This window comes from Scyliorhinus torazame, chromosome 21, assembly GCF_047496885.1.
Source record: "Scyliorhinus torazame isolate Kashiwa2021f chromosome 21, sScyTor2.1, whole genome shotgun sequence".
In the NCBI taxonomy this organism is placed as follows: Eukaryota; Metazoa; Chordata; class Chondrichthyes; order Carcharhiniformes; family Scyliorhinidae; genus Scyliorhinus; species Scyliorhinus torazame.
Window position 1 is genome coordinate 60,427,482 of NC_092727.1, and position 20,608 is coordinate 60,448,089.

Below are 20,608 nucleotides of genomic sequence, written 5' to 3' on the forward strand. Positions count from 1 at the left end.
TGGGGGTGAAACCCACCCAAACACAGGGAGAATGTGAAAACTCCACACAGAGTGACCCAAAACCGGGATCGAACCTGGGTCCTCGGCGCCGTGAGGCAGCAGTGCTAACCACTGGGTCACCGTGCTGGCCTGGAAGAAGCTTCTCTGATATGATGAAATCCAGTGTGAGAACCTTTTTCTTTCCCCAGTGAGGCTGGAGATCATTTTAGTGAAACTGCAAAGGATTGAGATTAAAACTCAGGGTTTGATGCAAGACCAAGAGTCTGATCAGAGAAGTTGTCTCAAAGGTGGATCTTTGACGTGTACGCCCAGTTTTAATAAAGGCTAAACTTTCTCTCCAGAGGAAATCCTACTGCCTGTGCGTACTGAATGAATGCTTCTTCCAGAAGACCATCACCAACTGTACACCAGTGACTTTGATCACTCAGTGTGCTCAGAGGAAAGCCTGCCGCAAATAATCCAACCTCAAAAGCAAGGACTCTTATCTTTCTTTTTATCTTAATCCGTATTATTCTTACCCCTTTCCACCCCTCTATGTTTGTCTGTCTTGTATGTGTAGGTAGAGGGTGGGAAAGTGGAGGGGGAAGAGGGGGAGGAAATAGGTTAGCTTGCCGTTATTCCGTTGTCGTTACTGCAAATTTCATTTGTGTTTTTTTTAAGAAGGCCGCGAAGGAGTCCACACCAAGTAGTTCAAAGAAACTTAGTTTATTAAGAATAACTATTCGGTACATCACACGGTAGATCCCAACAGGTCTGCCTTGCCGGTGCCTAACTGGCCGGCTTTATGTACTCTGCAACCATACAATGTTTGGAGGTCCCCCTGCTCCCTTAAGGGGGAGCTCATATTCTGCAAGGTCCATAGGGAAGTTCATTGGCACATCCCGTAAAATACATGCTGGTATAACAGTTTCTGTTAGAGATAAGAAGTAACTGTGTTTCACTTACAAACCTAGCGACTAAGAACGAAGAATAATATAGCACAGGAAAAGGCCCTTCGGCCCCCCAAGCCTGTACCGGCCAAAACCCTCAGCCGTGTCCCTCTATACCCACCCTATCCATGTATTTGTCAAGATGCCTTTTGAACGACGTTAATGTATTTGCTTCCACAACCTCCCCAAGCAGCACGTTCCAGGCACTCACCACCCTCTGTGTAAAAAACCTGCCTGGCACATCTCGTCTAAACTTTGCCCCACGGATCTTGAACCTATGCCCCCTAGTGACTGACCCCTCCACCCTGGGAAAGAGTGCCTGCCCATCCACTCTACCTCCTAGTCTTGTAAACTTTTATCAGGTCGCCCCTCAAACTCCATCGTTCTAATGACTGTCAACTATTGAGCAGCCAAGCGCCAAGGATTTGGGGAATCTTATACAAATTATTGTTTAATTCACTTGTGTTGGGACTCCAGGACCTGTTGTGCTGGAATCGACTGCTCACTAGCCCAGGGTGTCTTAACAGCTCGACTAACCGTGAGTCAGTCTTCTAGGACAGCCAAGTTGAGGAGAGGGTTCTTACATACAAAGCTCTAGAACATCAGAATCAAGAGAGTTCTGATCAGAAGGAGCTGTGCTTAAGACACTAGCAATGTTGGTGTTGAACAAGGAGTCTTTAACGGTGAGGAAAACGGAGGAGATTTACAGGAAAAGCCTTGCCAAAAGTAATCGGAAGGCCCAAGAAATTTAACTGAAATAGAATCGTAGAAAAGTCAGGGCAGCACGGTGGAGTTTGCATATTCTCCCTGTGTTTATGTGGGTTTTGCCCCCACAACCTAAAGATGTGCAGGGTAGGTGGTTTGGCCACGTTAAATTGCCCCTTCATTGGAAAAAGGAATTAAGTACTCTAAAAAAAAATTTTTTTTTTTTTTTAAAAAGAATCGTAGAAAAGTTGCGGCACAGGAGGCCATTCGGCCCATCTTGTCCATGCCAGCCGAGGGCACCCAGGTCTCCTTTCTAATCTCACCTTCCTGCACCCGGTCCATAGATCCAAATCTAAATTGCTTTGACCACTTAAGGTGCAGATCCAGGTACTTTCTAAAAGAGTTCAGGGTCTCTGCGGTCACCACCAGCTTGGGCAGCGAATTCTAGACTCCCACTAGTCTCTGCGTAAAGACGGTCTTCCTCATGTCCCCTCTACACCTTCTGCCACTTATCTCGAATCTATATCCTCTGGTTCTAGAATTTTCCACCAAGAAAAACAGTTTGTCTCATCCCCTCATAATTTTGTACATAAAATATAAATCTTTAAAACAGTAATCAAACCAAGTGGGTAATCTTCCAATTTGTGATAAGAATCTGACTTAAATTCAGGGTGTGCAAGTCAAAAGGGTGAAGAAAATTTGAGTTAAGAAGTTTAGAGTGTACGTTATTATGTTCATTGTACTTTTAGATCTTCAACATAACCGACTATTAAGACTGAACACGGTAATTGTTATTCATGGTCTTTGATTTTTTTTTTGTGATGACGATCTTCTGGTTTAAACCAAACCGTGAACCTTATGGCTTAATTTATGTTAGTGAAGGTATGGTTTACAGATTTACAAAACAATAAATAAAAAGATGACTGGTCTCTATTGAGATGATAATATCCTGCATGAGCTTAATTGTTGCCAAAATCTTCATGCATGCTTGGTAGCTCAAATCTTGACCATTCCAATGTTCTGAGACAGCCTCCCATTTCCATCCTTAAAAAACAAATTCATCTAAAATTCTGTTGCCCATAGCTTAACTCACACCAATTCCCAATTACCCAATTCCCCCGAGCTCGCTATCCCATTTTGGCTCCCAAGTCCAGCAAAAAAATTCTTATTACTGTTCTCAAAATCCTGGCCCCTCTATTCCATCCTTCCAAACTCCGCAATCTTTGCACCCTGCCAAATCTGGCCTCTTGCACAGGAGCAGCACGTTGGCAGTGGTTAGCACTGCCGCCTCGCAGCGCTGGGTCCAGGGTTCAATTCCGACCCTGGGGGACTGTCTGTGTGGAGTTTGCACGTTCTCCCCAGGTCTGCATGGGTTTCCTCCGGGTGCTCCTGTTTCCTCCCATAGTCCAAAGATGTGCGGGTTGGTGGATTGGACATGCTAAATTGCCCCTTGGTGTTCTAAAGGTTAGGTGGGCTACAGGGATAGGGTGGGGGTGAGGAGGTAGGCCTAGGAAGGGTGATCTTTCCAAGGGTCAGTGCAGGCTTGTTTGGCCGAATGGCCTCCTTCTGTACTGTAGGGATTCGGTGATCCCTGATTATATAACACTCTGCCACCAGTAGCCATGTCTTCAGCTGCATGGGCACAGAGTTCTTGAAATCCCTCCCTCAGCCTCTTTCACCCCCTCCCTCAACCACTTTCTGCTTGAAGACAGTTCTTAAAATATAGTTCTTCATTTCTCAATGCCAAGTTTAGATTGGTCACATATTTATATAGTGCCCTTAAATGTAACAAAACATCTGATGTACTTCACAGGAACAAAATAATACTGAGCTACACTGCTTCACCATTGGTGGCCACGTCTTCAGTCGTCTTGCTCCTCAGCTCTGTAATTCCCGCTCTATACGGCGCTCAGTCTCTCTTTCCTCCTTTAAGATACTCCTTAATGCCTTAAACCTCTTAGACCAAGCATGTGGTCATCTGAACCAATATCTCATTTTGTGTATTGGTGTCATATTTTGTTTCAAAATGTTCCTGTGAAGCAGCTGGGGATGTTTTACGCGATATGAAAATACAGATTGCTGCTGCTAAGTAAACTTATTTTTTGCCATCACTCGGAATTTTCCACGACAGGAGAATATTTTACAATCTGCAACTGGCGTCATGGTTGAACAGCTCAAGAGCTCACTTGAGGAATAGTTAATTAGATACAGCACTGCAAGGCTGCCAACATACATGGAGCCACATGTCAACATGAGTCAGCAATTGCAGAATATCAAAGGTAAAAGAACAAACAAGAAGCTTGTGAACCATGGCATGCCTCAGCCATCTGATACCATAGCTTAAGAATTATCAACGCGAATGAAAATAATATTGATGTAGAGTTGGTCTGTTAACAGCAAACCGCACAAAACGATAATAGGCCAGAATCTGTTGTCGAAATAACAGTGCTAATTTTATTTACAAGCAACAAGTACAGCAGCTTCAGGAGAGGGGCAGATGTGCAGTTAAATGAGGTAGTTCAAAATTTACTGTTTAAGATGTGCAGTTCTGCCGTGAAAATGACAACTCGCTATCCGTCTCACCTTTGACATGGACTTACTAGTGCGACATTGCTTTATTTACATGGTTGACTTGATCTGCAGATAGTTTCAGACGAGGAGGGATAATACCCCACCAATATAATCCATGATTATGATGAGGGTCATTTTAGTACCGTGGCAGGGAGGAAACCTGATTGGAGGGATTAAAGTGTGGAATGGCAAGAAAGATATGGGCACATATTTGGGGCATTCACAGACTTGAGAGAGGCACGTTCGGTTGACACTGGCCTGGTAGTCAGCAAAGACAGAGGAGTGAAGAGTGGATTTTCTGACAGCAGCGATGATGGCAGTTTTGATGGGCAGGACGGCATCTGACGGGGGGGGGGAACTGGCTACTCATTAGGGAAGTTGGACGGTCAGCAGTTTAGTGGGAATCGGGTTGAGGAGGAAGGAGGTGGGTCTCACGAACAAGATGAACTCGGAGCTAGCATGGCAAGAGATCGGGTAGAATCTAGAAAACATTACAAGTTCAGGGTTAGGGCGGTGCAGAACAAGAGAAGATTGACCTGGTGGATGAGTAGAATGGAAGGAAGCCGAGTCAGTTGAACGGACACTCATGTCTGGGTCAAAAAGAATTGGCAAGCACCTGACACTTGTTAATGGAGAGACGGGTGAAAGAAGCACAGGATTATCTTCACATTGCAGGGCAATGTTTGAATTGTGAGCAGCTCTAGCAAAAGGAGAGCAGGGCTGGATAGTGTCTTGTGTGGGCAACTACACTGACAATGAATGTTTTTCTTTTATAAATTTAGAGTACCCAATAATTTTTTTTCCAATTAAGGGGCAATTTGGTGTGGCCAATCCACCTAACTTGTACATCTTTGGGTTGTGGGGTTGAAACCCACGCAGACACAGGGAGAATGTGCAAACTCCACACAGACAGTGACCCAGGGCCGGGATCGAACCTGGGTCCTCAGCGCTGTTGGCAGCAGTGCTAACCACTGCGCCACCATGCAGCCCCTGACAATGAATGGTTAAACCAATTGTCACCATACATGCTCAAATCTGCATCTTTTCGTCTTAAAGCAGCTACGGTGATGGATAGACTGGAGAATGATTCAGGGAAGACAGATATTAATAGGGCAACGATTGAGGATATCTCACTTTACACATGCATAAATCCAGAATGACGAATGTGAGAGCCAAAGGCTAGACTAGACCGTTGGGTATTTGAATCTGAAAATCTATTTGACCTCAAAATTCCTTGACTTCCATCCTAAAGTGCAGTTGCCCAGAATTTTACCATTTTCCTGCTGGGGCCAGTGTTTCAGAAAGTTTAGCATAACTGGCTTTCTTTTGTACTTTATGCCTCTGCGAAAGAAGTTAAGCACCTCATCCTGTCATCTTCAAACATTTGTTTGTGTACACTTCCGGGTCATGAAGTTCCTGCACCCACTTTAAAACTGTATCATTTACTATTTCCTTTCCTTATTTTTCTTTTCTAAAATGCATCGCCTTGCCTCTCTGCACTAAATTCCACCTCATTCCTGGCTGTCCATGTCACCATTCTATGTCCACTGAAATCACACTATGTTCCTCACTGTTGACCACATTCAGCTGCAAATTGTGAAATTCTCCTCTTTCAGTTCATTTAAATATATGAAAAGAAGCAGAGTTCCTAATAGCGACTCCGAAGAAACACCATTCTATAACTTCCATTCTCTCGGAATTAAAACCATTCACCACTACTCTCGGTTTTAAAATAAATGGGCAGGGTCGAAGTGACAGTGTTGGAAATTAAAAGAAGATAAGTAACCGCAACTTTTAACAACGTTATTCTTGTTCACAGAAAAAGAAACGTAGCAAAATAACCTCACACAGTGGTGATTTTCATGTGTGATCTTAGATTCTTTCTCAATGGACTGATTATTTTACCAAAATAAATTTAAATGTTTATTGCTCAAAAGATTTGAACACTCTTCCGGGTGCGGCGATGACCAGCTGAGTCGCACGTTTCGGCAGCTCCCGGTGAAACGGACTTTTGGGCTCTTGATAGGAGCCCCAACGGCAATTTTGACGGCTAAAAACACTGTGCGGTAAACCAGAAGGGAATCCCCCCTGGATACGGATGAAAAAACGGAGAAAGTGGCCGGATTGCAGTGGATCCTTTAGAACAGCGGCAAGGAAGGCAAGCAAAAACCAAGATTGCGTCGGAAGGTGGCAGTTTAACATGGGACCCTGAACAACAAGAGTTCTTGAAATGCTGTGTGGAAGAGCTCAAAAAGGAAATGAAGAAAGAGCTGTTGGCCCCGATACTACAGGCGATCGAAGGGCTAAAGGAGGAACAAAAGACCCAGGAGCGGGAGCTTCGGGTCGTGAAGGCAAAGGCAGCCGAGAATGAGGACGACATACAGGGCCTGGTGGTGAAGACGGAGACGCATGAGGCACATCAGAAACGATGTGTGGAAAGGTTGGAGGCACTGGAGAACAACGCAAGGAGGAACAACCTGAGGATTCTTGGTCTTCCTGAAGGTGCGGAGGGAGCGGACGTCGGGGCATATGTGAGCACGATGCTGCACTCGTTAATGGGAGCGGAGGCCCCGGCGGGTCCGTTGGAGGTGGAGGGAGCATACCGAGTGATGGCGCGAGGACCGAGAGCAGGAGAAATTCCCAGAGCCATAGTGGTGAGATTCCTCCGTTTTAAGGATAGAGAAATGGTCCTTAGATGGGCAAAGAAAACTCGGAGCAGTAAATGGGAGAACGCGGTGAGCCGTGTTTATCAAGACTGGAGTGCGGAGGTGGCGAGAAGGAGGGCGAGCTTTAATCGGGCCAAGGCGGTGCTTCATAAAAAGATGATAAAATTTGGAATGCTGCAACCGGCAAGACTGTGGGTCACATATTGAGGGAGGCACCACTACTTTGAGGCGGCGGATGAAGCGTGGACTTTGATTGTGGAAGAAAAACTGGAATGAGCGGGTTATTAAAAAGAACGTTTGAACAAAGTGGTGGGGCGAATGTGGGGGGTTAAAAAGGGGGGAAAGAGGAGTTTTATGTACTAATCCTGCGATGTGGTAACTTTTCTCTCTTCCACAGGTGGTGATAGGGGGAGGAGGGGAGGTGTAGGAAGCTCCCCAACCCGGCTGATCACGTGGAACGTGAGAGGGCTGAACGGGCCGATAAAGAGGGCACGGGTACTCGCACACCTTAAGAAACTTAAGGCAGATGTGGTTATGTTACAGGAAACGCACCTGAAACTGATAGACCAGGTTAGGCTACGCAAAGGATGGGTGGGGCAGGTGTTCCATTCGGGGCTAGATGCGAAAAACAGGGGGGTGGCTATATTAGTGGGGAAGCGGGTAATGTTCGAGGCAAAGACTATAGTGGCGGATAACGGGGGCAGATACGTGATGGTGAGTGGCAAACTACAGGGGGAGACGGTGGTTTTGGTAAACGTATATGCCCCGAACTGGGATGATGCCAATTTTATGAGGCGGATGCTAGGACGCATTCCGGACCTAGAGATGGGAAAGCTGATAATGGGGGGAGATTTTAACACGGTGTTGGAACCAGGGCTGGATAGGTCGAAGTCCAGGACTGGAAGGAGGCCGGCAGCAGCCAAGGTACTTAAAGATTTTATGGAGCAGATGGGAGGTGTTGACCCGTGGAGATTTAGCAGACCTAGGAGTAAGGAGTTCTCGTTTTTCTCCTATGTCCATAAAGTCTACTCGCGAATAGACTTTTTTGTGCTGGGAAGGGCGTTGATCCCGAAGGTGAGGGGAACGGAGATTACGGCTATAGCCATTTCGGATCACGCTCCACACTGGGTAGACTTGGAGATAGGGGAGGAAACAGGAGGGCGCCCACCCTGGAGAATGGACATGGGACTAATGGCAGATGAGGGGGTGTGTCTAAGGGTGAGGGGGTGCATTGAAAAGTACTTGGAACTCAATGATAATGGGGAGGTCCAGGTGGGAGTGGTCTGGGAGGCGCTGAAGGCGGTGGTTAGAGGGGAGCTGATATCAATAAGGGCACATAAAGGGAAGCAGGAGAGTAAGGAACGGGAGCGGTTGCTGCAAGAACTTTTGAGGGTGGACAGACAATATGCGGAAGCACCGGAGGAGGGACTGTACAGGGAAAGGCAAAGGCTACATGTAGAATTTGACTTGCTGACTACGGGCACTGCAGAGGCACAATGGAGGAAGGCACAGGGTGTACAGTACGAATATGGGGAGAAGGCGAGCAGGTTGCTGGCACACCAATTGAGGAAAAGGGGAGCAGCGAGGGAAATAGGGGGAGTGAGGGATGAGGAAGGAGAGATGGAGCGGGGAGCGGAGAGAGTGAATGGAGTGTTCAAGGCATTTTATATAAAATTATATGAAGCTCAACCCCCGGATGGGAGGGAGAGAATGATGGGCTTTTTGGATCGGCTGGAATTTCCCAAGGTGGAAGAGCAGGAAAGGGTAGGACTGGGAGCACAGATCGAGGTAGAAGAAGTGGTGAAAGGAATTAGGAGCATGCAGGCGGGAAAGGCCCCGGGACCGGATGGATTCCTAGTCGAATTCTATAGAAAATATGTGGACTTGCTCGCCCCGGTATTGACGAGGACCTTTAATGAGGCAAAGGAAAGGGGACAACTGCCCCCGACTATGTCTGAAGCAACGATATCGCTTCTCTTAAAGAAGGAAAAGGACCCGCTACAATGCAATACTATTTCCCTCCTAAATGTAGATGCCAAGATCCTGGCCAAGGTAATGGCAATGAGAATAGAGGAATGTGTCCCGGGGGTGGTCCACGAGGACCAAACTGGGTTTGTGAAGGGGAGACAGCTGAACACGAATATACGAGGCTGTTAGGGGTAATGATGATGCCCCCACCAGAGGGGGAAACGGAGATAGTAGTGGCGATGGATGCCGAGAAAGCATTTGATAGAGTGGAGTGGGATTATTTGTGGGAGGTGTTGAGGAGATTTGGTTTTGGAGAGGGGTATGTTAGATGGGTGCAGCTGTTGTATAGGGCCCCGATGGCGAGCGTGGTCACGAATGGACGGGGATCTGCATATTTTCGGCTCCATAGAGGGACAAGGCAGGGATGCCCTCTGTCCCCATTATTGTTTGCACTGGCGATTGAGCCCCTGGCGATAGCGTTGAGGGGTTCCAACAAGTGGAGGGGAGTACTTAGAGGAGGAGAAGAACACCGGGTATCTTTGTATGCGGACGATTTGTTACTCTATGTGGCAGACCCGGCGGAGGGGATGCCAGAAATAACGTGGATACTTGGGGAGTTTGGGGATTTTTCAGGGTATAAATTGAACATGGGTTAAAGTGAGTTGTTTGTGGTGCATCCAGGGGAGCAGAGTAGAGAAATAGAGGACCTACCATTGAGGAAGGTAACAAGGGACTTTCGTTACCTGGGGATCCAGATAGCCAAGAATTGGGGCACATTGTATAGGTTAAATTTAACGCGGTTGGTGGAACAAATGGAGGAGGATTTCAAGAGATGGGATATGGTATCCCTGTCACTGGCAGGGAGGGTGCAGGCGGTTAAGATGGTGGTCCTCCCGAGATTCCTCTTTGTGTTTCAGTGCCTCCCGGTGGTGATCACGAAGGCTTTTTTTTAAAAAGGATTGAAAAGAGCATCATGGGTTTTGTGTGGGCTGGGAAGACCCCGAGAGTGAGGAAGGGATTCTTACAGCGTAGCAGGGATAGGGGGGGGGGCTGGCACTACCGAGCCTAAGTGAGTATTATTGGGCCGCTAATATTTCAAAGGTGAGTAAGTGGATGGGAGAGGAGGAGGGAGCGGCGTGGAAGAGATTAGAGAGGGTGTCCTGTAGGGGGACTAGCCTACAGGCTATGGTGACAGCCCCATTGCCGTTCTCACCGAGGAACTACACCACAAGCCCGGTGGTGGTGGCTACACTGAAGATTTGGGGACAGTGGAGACGGCATAGGGGAAAGACTGGAGCTTTGGGGGGGTCCCCGATAAGAAACAACCATAGGTTTGCCCCGGGGGGAATGGATGGGGGATATGGAATGTGGCAAAGAGCAGGAATAACGCAAATGAAAGATCTGTTTGTGGATGGGAAGTTCGCGAGTCTGGGAGCGCTGACCGAGAAATATGGGTTGCCCCAAGGGAATGCATTCAGGTATATGCAACTGAGGGCTTTTGCGAGGCAACAGGTGAGGGAATTCCCGCAGCTCCCGACACAAGAGGTGCAGGACAGAGTGATCTCAAAGACATGGGTGGGGGATGGTAAGGTGTCAGATATATATAGGGAAATGAGGGACGAAGGGGAGACTATGGTAGATGAACTAAAAGGGAAATGGGAAGAAGAGCTGGGGGAGGAGATCGAGGAGGGGCTGTGGGCAGATGCCCTAAGCAGGGTAAACTCGTCGTCCTCGTGTGCCAGGCTAAGCCTGATTCAGTTTAAGGTATTACACAGGGCGCATATGACTGGAGCACGGCTCAGTAAATTTTTTGGGGTGGAGGATAGGTGTGCAAGGTGCTCGAGAAGCCCAGCGAATCATACCCATATGTTTTGGTCATGCCCGGCACTACAGGGGTTTTGGATGGGGGTGACAAAGGTGCTTTCAAAAGTAGTGGGGGTCCGGGTCGAACCAAGCTGGGGGTTGGCTATATTTGGGGATGCACAAGAGCCGGGAGTGCAGGAGGCGAGAGAGGCCGATGTTTTGGCCTTTGCGTCCCTAGTAGCCCGGCGCAGGATATTGCTAATGTGGAAAGAAGCCAAGCCCCCGGGGGTGGAGACCTGGATAAATGACATGGCAGGGTTTATAAAGCTAGAGCGGATTAAGTTCGTTCTAAGGGGGTCGGCTCAAGGGTTCACCAGGCGGTGGCAACCGTCCGTTGAATACCTCGCAGAAAGATAGATGGAATAGAAAAAAGAAGGCAGCAGCAGCAGCCCAGGATCGGGGGGGAGGGGGGGGGGGGGGACCAGAAGGACTCTCAGGGTTGTTAATATATACTGTATAATATGTATAGGTCGTTGAGACAGATAATTATATATTGGACTGTTAAATTATATTTTTGTGATAAGGCAGTTGCCAATTAGGGTTAGCTTTCATTGTTGTTATTTATTATTTATTCATTTTCTGTTTATAAAATAGGTCATTGTTATTTGTGTTGTTATAATATTGTGTAAAGGATGCACAATGTACTGTGTTGGTTGACCAAAAATTTTCAATAAAACATTTTTTTTAAAAAAAGATTTGTGTGTTTATTTTGCACACAAAACGGGAATGGCACAAGACGCCTGAAAACAAGGCACGGAAAAAATAACCTCAAATAAAGCTGTCCTGGAAATTGTTATGGGGGAAACCAGCAAAACCAGAAGATGAAACAGAACAAACTACTTGATGAGCAGATTACCTGGTGAAGGAGAAATGTAAAAATGAGAAAAAGATCAGATGAGCCCGTTCATTTCAACCCGTTACCTAGATTAGCGCGGTAACAAAGATTATTTCCTTCCTAGTTGTGTCAATCCAGTTCTTTGCTCACCAGCAAGGTCACATTTCTGAAAGAGTATTCTGGGTTTTCACTGGGATGTGGGCAAGTCAGCATTCATTGTCTATCCTCAGCTGCTCTGAAAAGATGTGGTGGTGGCCCACCTCTTGAACTGCTGCAGTCCATGTGGTAAAGGCACTCCCACAATGCTGTTCGTCAAGAGTTCCAGGATTATGACTGAATAACAAAGAAAGAGCACAATGCCTATCCAAGTGGGGATGATGGGTGACTTGGGAAGGAATTTGGAGGCAATGCTGTTTCCATGCACCCTCTGCCTTGTACGTTTTAGGTGGTGGTCACAGATTTATGAGGTACTGTCAAAAAAAGCCTTGATCAGCTGTAGAGTATCCTGCAGGTATTTACTTCATGCAGTCACCCAATGTTATAGGGAAGGATATTTAAGGTCGTGGATTGCATGCTAAGCAAGCAAAATGCTTAGTCTCAGATGGTGCTGCAATTTTTGAGTGTCGTTGTAGCTGTAACCATCTTAATTTTATAAACAAAAACAGAAAATACGAGACAATCTCAGCATGTCTGACAGCATCTGTGGAGAGAAGAGGGAGCTAACGTTTCGAGTCTGGGTGACTCTTTTTCAAAGCTTTCTAATTTTATAAATGTGGTCTCATGCTCAGTACATTTGAAGCTTGGCATCTCAAATGTCCAACCCTAACCCCAGTTTCTTTCTCCACATCCCACAAAGAACAGCTTCAGCCTTGTTTCAATGATTCAGACCCACCCTTCAATTTGTTCCAGTGCTTCGATTTCTTTATCCCTGCATACTGCATAAAATTTCACAATTCCACAGGGTCCGAGTAAGGCAGCATCAGAAATAAAAACGTTCATTTATACAGTGCTTCTTGTTGTGTTATGCTGCTTCGTGTAGCATAACTGCTTCCTTGATGTATGCTTTGACAAAGGAAGCTCCAGACTATGAAATAAGTTCAACTTGTTTATTGAACTATTAATACAGTTCTTAAATGAGTTCGACTCTATGCTAATCTCGCTGTAGTAACTCAGTCTATCTTTACCAGCCTGCTCTAAGCCACGTGCTGGGTGTGATGCTGTTGATCAACCCTGATGTACTCTCTAGATGTCTGTCTGTGGAAAGAGGCAGGGCATGTGTGCCCTGTCCTTTTATATGGGTTGTGAAGTGTCCCCTTGTGGTAATGCCACCTCTGGGTGTCCAGATTACCAATTGGTTGTGTCCTGTTGTAATGATCCATTGGTTGTCTGTCTGCATGTCATGACATCTCTGCTGCTCCCTCTAGTGGTACTTAGTTGTAGTGTATTTACATTAACCCCTTGTGTATATACAGTGATGCATATCACCACATTCCCCCCTTCTTTCGTGTTACATATTTTCTGTACTTGATTAAAGAAAATTGAACAAAATAGGTAGATAAGTGATGACATGTACAAGTCATGATAACAGTGATGATTATATAATACCAAATAATATTTATGAGTCCAAAGTTCATGAACTTATATGGTCGAGTGGCTTTCTTGATTTGCTATTGAAGTGTCGATGTTAATGTTGTCATTTCCTTGTGAACGCCGTGAGTGTCCCTGTGCTTAAGGAACCAAGATGTCATCAGGAGGTGTTCAAATGGTCAAATCACTTTGTTGTCTGATTTGGACTCTTTTTTTTCGATGCTTGTGGTAGCGATTCTTGATGTCATCTTTCCTGTCTGACCTGGACTGGTGCCTGTTTTTGCGGTATTGATGCCGCATGTCAGCTGCCTTGAAAGCTGGTCTGCTTGTTTGTAGTGTAGCAAACGTGAATTTGTAAGATGCGTTATCATGCCATCGTATGTCTGCACACTTACCATTGTCTTGAGCTGTGCTGTCACAGTGTCCTGCATTTGCAGAGTTGTACCATGTCGTATCAGTCGTTGTTCCAGTGTTGTTGGTTTTGTCATGCTTGTTGTTGCCATTGGTGCCTTTGGTACGCTTCTTGTTGTTGTCTGTGTTGTTGTTTTTGTTACGCTCAATGACCATTCCGAGTGGAGAATTCGAGTCCTTCACAAAGTTACTTGTGTAAGTGTCCTTTGTGGCATCTGCTGTTTCATTGAGCGTTTCGTCTTTGATTCCTCAGTGCTCCCCGTCTGGAGTCATGTCTGGTTCACTTGAATCATCTTTGGCTTGTTGATGCTCCCCGTCTGGAGTCTGTTCTGGTTCACCTGAATCATCTTTGGTTTCTTGATGCTCCTCGCCTGGCATCAAAATGTTCAAGATTTCATTTTCTTGTGGAGAGGCTCGAGTGGATGAGGTTTCAATTGACGTGGTCACACTGGACTCACGAGTAGTTTCACTTGGATTGTCGAGTGCCTCTGTGCATACGAGCTGAGATCTGTCAGTCTCGCTGTGATGTTGCACATCTTGTATGGGAATTGTGATACCTTTGTCACTTGTCTCACATACAGTGGGTAGAGCTGCAATGTCTTCTTGTTGGTTAGATGAGCTGGGTAGACTGTCATAGTCTTTCTGTTGTTCATGTGAGCGTGGCAGACTTGCATCGTCTGCTGCTGGTTGCTCAGAAAAGGTGGATAGACCTTCATGGTCTTGTTCATGCATGGACTGCGCTTTGGAGTCTTGAGTTGCTCCCATTGTGGAGTCTGTCAACGAGCTCGCTGTGGAGGCTTGTATCGCGCTCTCTGTGGAGTCTGGCATCGTTCCCGGTGTGGGGTTGTGCACTGGTCTCGCTGTGGAGTTGATCTCTGCGCTCTCAACGGAGTCGTGCAGTGGTCCCGCTGTGGAGTCTTTCATCACTCTCCGTGTGGAGTCGTGCAGTGGTCTCGCTGTGGAGTTTTTCATCACTCTCCGTGTGGAGTCGGGGACTCTTCGTGGTGCGTGGACCACTTTTCGTGTGGCATTAGGCCGCTCTCTGTGGGCTTCGTCTTCTTCGTGGGTATTTGACAGGTTGCGGTCATCCAATGTATCGACGATCTGCCATGGCATCATGGTATTGGATTCATCTCCCATGAGTAGAGTCGGTTAGAGCTTTTCAACCGTGGCGCTGATGCTTGTATGATCATCATATCCGAATAACTCAGCCATGTCCGAGTAGTATTCTTTGATAAACCAATTATCTTTGTGTGTTTTGGTATTGTCATTGCGTTCTCTGTGTCCAAGAAAGAAATCATCGTCTGAGTAGTAGTCTTAAAGGACCAAATCATCTCTTTGGGCGGTGCTAACTGCTTGTTGCAGGGTTCTGCTGAGGTTGATTTCAACTACTGGTAGAAGTTCAGGCATTGTGCTGTCTTTTGAGGTGAAAGAATGGTGTTTTGGGGCTTTAAAACTCTTTTGTAATTTTCGGACATTTCCCCTTTAAAAAGTGGGCGTGGTCCGGGGCCTCTGACGTCATGGCGCTCGTGACGTAAAGCGTAGGAATGGATTGCGCATGCGCAAATCGCTTTTCCTTTACTGTGTGCTCTTTTCGCAACTGCGCATGTGTGGCTCCTCGCGCATGCACAAAACACTGTTTTGCCGGTTCATGTCTTCCCGCGGGAACTGCGCCTGTGCGGACTGGGCCGGCTGGATACCCGCAAGATGGCTGCAAATCAAAATTGCATTTTGCTTCTGTTACAACCCTACCTCTGCCTCGTGGTGAGTATTGGCGCCAGTTTTACCGACTTCTTTTGTGTTTACCTCGCAGTAGCTTTCAAATTTGTCCAGGACTGTCTGGAATCGCCTTCTGTCCGGCCCTTTGGAGTATTTAAAGGAGTGGAAGATCGCTGTTGCATGTTCACCCGCAATGGTGAGTAGAAGAGCAATCTGCTCAGCATCGGCCACGCCATGTAGGTCGGATGCTTCCATGTGAAGCTGAAATTTTTGCTTGAGATAAAGCCAGTTGGCACGGAGATTGACGTTGTACCCGAGTGGATTAGGAACCGGAATCTCGATCATCGTGCCTGGGTTCGGTTGCTGGTTGTCACGGATCTTGCCGAGTTGAACTAAATAGATGTAACAGGCACCCCTGGTATCATGTTGTGTTATGCCGCTTCGTGTAGCATAAGCTGCTCCCTTGATGTATGCTTTGACAAAGAAAGCTCCAGACTATGAAATGAGTTCAACTTGTTTATTGAACGATTAACACAGTTCTTAAATGAGTTTGACTCTCTGCTAATCTAGCTGTAGTAACTCAGTCTATCTTTACCAGCCTGCTCTAAGCCACGTGCTGGGTGTGATGCTGTTGATCAACCCTGATGTACTCTCTCGATATCTGTCTGTGGAAAGAGGCAGAGCATGTGTGCCCTGTCCTTTTATATGGGTTGTGAAATGCCCCCTTGTGGTAATGCCACATCTGTGTGTCCTAATTACCCATTGGTTGCGTCCTGTTTTAATGACTCATTGGCTGTATGTCTGCATGTCATAACATCTCTGGTGCTCCCTCTAGTGGTTACTTAGTTGTCGTGTATTTACATTAACCCGTTGTGTATATACAGTGATGCATATCACCACATTTCTTATTCTCAGGATGTCCCAAAGTTCTCCACAATTTAGGAAAGCAGGCACTGTGGTTGAAGGAAACACAGTCATCAATTTTTATACAGGAAGATCCCACAACCTTTGACTGAAATAACCCATTTCCTACCTGAAATCGCATATCACCCAATTTCCAAATTATTTGCATTTGTCACAATCAGGGGTGGGACTTCCAACCTTTCTTCAAAAACAAGCTTCACACATTAAACCCAAAATTTGTTCCATAAACCCACCTTTTATGAACCCTTCCAGGTTCCTCCTCAATGCATCCACATTCTCACTTTCACCTGACAAAACATTTATTCATTCATCTCTTCACCCTCCACAATTAGGCTCATCTCTGAGCAGGCCTATTTATTTCTTTTGCTCTTTAAATTTGCTTCTGCAAGCCCTTATTGTTTTCTTCAGTATTTTCTTCTCACCATTTTTCATATTCTAAGTTTTCTCCCCTTAACCATCTTTTCAACCTCCCTGTACATGTTTACCCCACTCATGGTTCTCTGCTGTACTGCCAGTTTTGGTTTTAGCATATTCCTCTTTTTATGTTTTAGTTTAGCTTTAATTAATTCACTTACATATGCAACCCTATTCTTTTATGTGTATTCTTTGTGCAAAAAGGCAACAAAGCTACTTTGTACTCTATCCAGTTGAAATTTGAAGGTCCTTGTCTTGCCTCAAGTCATTTGCTGAATTTTACTGCCGAGTTAATCTCGGCCGGAGCCTTTCCTATTTCACTGAGCTTCACCTTTTTTCCTGTCAGGCATGCTTACCACTAATTATACATTATCCTTTTCTACTTTTACATCAAATGTAACTTTTTTATAGTTGCTCTCTCCAAGCCACCTAACATCTTTGGGTTGTGGGGCAGACCCAAGCAGACACTGTGCGAATGTGCGAATGAAACCCCAGAAAACATTTATTTGAGGGGATAGACGGAGTTTAGAGAGAAAAAAAAAATCCTGTTTTGAACAGGTACGGGAGAAGGCTTTGGAAATCGACCAAGAGAGGTCATGAAAGTTGCCACCAAGGCAGGCTTTGTAAAAGGGTTCTGAATGAATGTCCCCAACAGAAGAAAAATTGCTTCGCAAATGCAAGTATTGGCTTTGGCTTCCTGTGTAAGTGGCATGAGAGCTGCATGTTTATTGAAAGTACTGTTTAATGGAAAGCGTGTTCAGGTTCAGAAATTACAAGTAATCTGCTATTGTTAGGGTTGAGTTTGGAAGTTTAAATATGATTTATTTTATTTTCATAAACTATCCAAGCCCTATTTCTTATATCACCACTCCTGGAATGAATCGATCTTTCTGCACCATCTTAAAACTTTAAAAATCTGTGGCTCTGGTCCAGTCTCTTAACCACTGTTGAGAGATGACCAAGTGTCTGCAACAGGTTGACGGAAAATCATGTTTACCCATGATTAAATAACAGAATTTTGATGGGCACAACATAGTCATGATGGTGGACTTCCAAAAGAAATATAAAGGGAGCATGGCACAATCAGTGGAATAATAATTCCCAGCGGCACGGGGTGAAATGCCTAACTGGTTTATTTTAAACTAAAATTAAAGCCACGACTGTGACATACAAAACAATCGTCCCAGCCCAAGACTATTGGGAACCTTTGGTCCAGGTCTGGGAGCTACACTTTAAAATCCTGCTAACGAGCCCTAGCTGGGCAGACCTCTGCCCGTACACTTTGGGAACTCATACTCTCCGATTAGATTTGTATTACAAGTATTTGTTGCAGTAATGTTTTAAAAGCCTGTGTTAGGGTATGTATATATCTGAAGTAATATTTTTTAAATCCTGGTTTAAAAGAAAGACAGACTTCGTGGCTGGAAATGGTGCAATTAGGATATCGCAAAAGTGAGATAATAATTTTCAAGCCATGCTTATCTTTAAAGAAATCTAATCGGATTTTGTTATGATTTCTGGGGAGTAGATAATTAGATACATTGTGCTTAAACGTACGCAAGTAGGTCATGGGATTTGAATGGGATAAAGATGATGTAATTAATGGGAAGAGCTGGATCTGGCAGGTAGTTGCAGGTTACTTTCTGGAAGCTGTGAGCTGAACAACAGCTATTGCAGAAGGCAATTCAGCATTAACCTGACAGACAGGAATCTGCAGGTTGTTTGCAGAAAGGATCTCTCTCACCTCTTCAAGCAATATTTCAAAGAACTCTCGACCAGAGAGCAGCAATAACCGTGTTTGCAAACGTTATTCAGAAGTAGTTTTTGACCTGTGATGGGTGTTGCTTGGTTGGAGATAGAGAAGGTAGAAGTTGGAAGTGTTTCCTTTTATTTTATTGTTAAGCATTGTTAACTGGTAATTGTAAGCTATATTTCTGTGATATAAGGTAGCTTAATATTGTGTTAGTAACAAAGTTTGTTTTTTGAGACCATGTCCCTATTTGTGCGTGGAATCACTCCTGGAGCGAAGTGTCTTTTCCTCTCAGTATTACAAATTAAAAAAAGTGTTGGGGTTCTTGTCCAGTATCCTAGCAAATGTTGGGATCTGGTCCGGGATCGTAATAGTAAATTTGCCGTCGCTGGGTCAGAACCTGGAACTCCCTTCCTGAAGCACTGTGGGTGTTCCTACCCTACATGGACTGCAGCAAATCGAGGCGGAGGGTCACCACCACCCTCTCAAGGTCAATTAGGGATGAGCAACAAATGCTGGCCTTGTCAATGACACTCGCACCTTATGAACGAATTACAAGGGGAAAAAAAATTGTGCCTGCATGGAAAGGACATGGGAGTTGGGACGTCTTGTTGAAGTTGTACAAGACATTGGTACGGCCACACTTGGAATACTGTGTGCAGTTCTGGTCACCCTATTATAGAAAGGATATTATTAAACTAGAAAGAGTGCAGAAAAGATTTACTAGGATGTTACCGGGACTTGATGGTTTGAGTTATAAGGAGAGGCTGGATAGACTGGGACTTTTTTTCCCTGGAGCGTGGGAGGCTTAGGGGTGATCTTACAGAGGTCTATAAAATAATGAGGGGCATAGATAAAGGTAGATAGTCAACATCTTTTCCCAAAGGTAGGGGAGTCTAAAACTAGAGGGCATAGGTTTAAGGTGAGAGGGGAGAGATTCAGAAGGGCCCAGAGGGGCAATTTCTTCACTCAGAGGGTAGTGAGTGTCTGGAATGTGCTGCCAGAGGTAGTAGTAGAGGCGGGTACAATTGTGTCTTTTAAAAAGCATTTAGATGGTTACATGGGTAAGATGGGTATAGAGGGTTATGGGCCAAGTGCAGGCAACTGGGACTAGCTTAATGGTAAAAGCTGGGCGGCATGGACTGGTTGGGCCGAAGGGCCTGTTTCCATGCTGTAAACTTCTTCAAAATATCAAAGAGCTATAAGTACCTGACAGCTAAATGGCCTTTGCTCACCTGTCATAGCTACTATTTCACTTCCGAATGACATGGTTTCTGTACCAGAACATCTTTCCATGACTTCTTCCTCTTGTCATCACTCCAGATCATAAAGACACTACAATCAGATAAATTAGACTCTCACCCCAGTCTCCAATTTTGTTTGATTGCTTTTGTGTAATTATACATGCACCTCAATCCTAATATTATTTTCAAAATTATGATCCTTCATATTCTTCATAGCCATTGTCCCTTCTACAAACATTTGTATCTCAACTCCAAAGCCGCACATGTTTCACCTCCAGTAACACTTTGTCAGTTTTATTTCAACTGAGGCGCCTCCTTCTGTTCCAATCACTTATTTAATGCTGCTCTTCTTCGCATAAACCAACCTACAGTTTCCCATATTCTGGTCCTACAAAGTTAAATCCTCCCCCACTGTTTATCCTCTCCACAAAACTTTCATACTTGTCATAAAATTGATGATCTTCAGAGACTTGGATCAATTGCATAGGTGAGGTGCGATATGGGAGATAGAGGTGGACTAGAATGTGGGTGAAAGGAATATGTCTATAGTATTACGATCCCGGACCAGACCCCAACAGTGGCCAGGACACTGGACAGAAAACCCCAATATTGTATTTTAATTCTCTAAGACTGTGAGGAATTTATTTCCACTCAAACAACAAAACCATCTTAGGTCCCAAAACTTTTTAATAATCAGCAGACTTAGGAATTTTTGCTGGAAAGAGATGTCTTGGGCACTCCACTTTAAGAAGTCTTACAACACCAGGTTAAAGTCCAACACCCTGTAAAGATCTGTAAAGATTTAATCACCTGCTAATGCTTGTATTCCAAGCATTGTCTGGCATCTTTGAATCTGTCTATATATATGTTTCTGGAACATACCTCTTCATTCACCTGAGGAAGGAGCAGAGCTCCGAAAGCTAGTGACATCGAAACAAACCTGTTGGACTTTAACCTGGTGTTGTAAGACTTCTTACTGTGCTCATCCCAGTCCAACGCCGGCATCTCCACATCATGACTCC

General features: G+C 45.2%; 1 protein-coding gene across 7 annotated transcripts in view; it reads right to left on the reverse strand.

The window, feature by feature from the left end:
• The window catches only part of prdm10 (PR domain containing 10), a 371,372-nt gene that overhangs the window by 326,904 nt on the left and 23,860 nt on the right, over window positions 1–20,608 (reverse strand). The window contains exon 3 of one of the 7 annotated variants that reach the window (XM_072486854.1): window positions 19,578–19,677. The exons of the other annotated variants lie outside the window; for them this stretch is intronic. The gene's annotated coding sequence lies outside the window, so the exon portion shown is untranslated. The remainder of the gene's footprint in view (window positions 1–19,577; window positions 19,678–20,608) is intronic. 7 annotated transcript variants of the gene reach the window in all.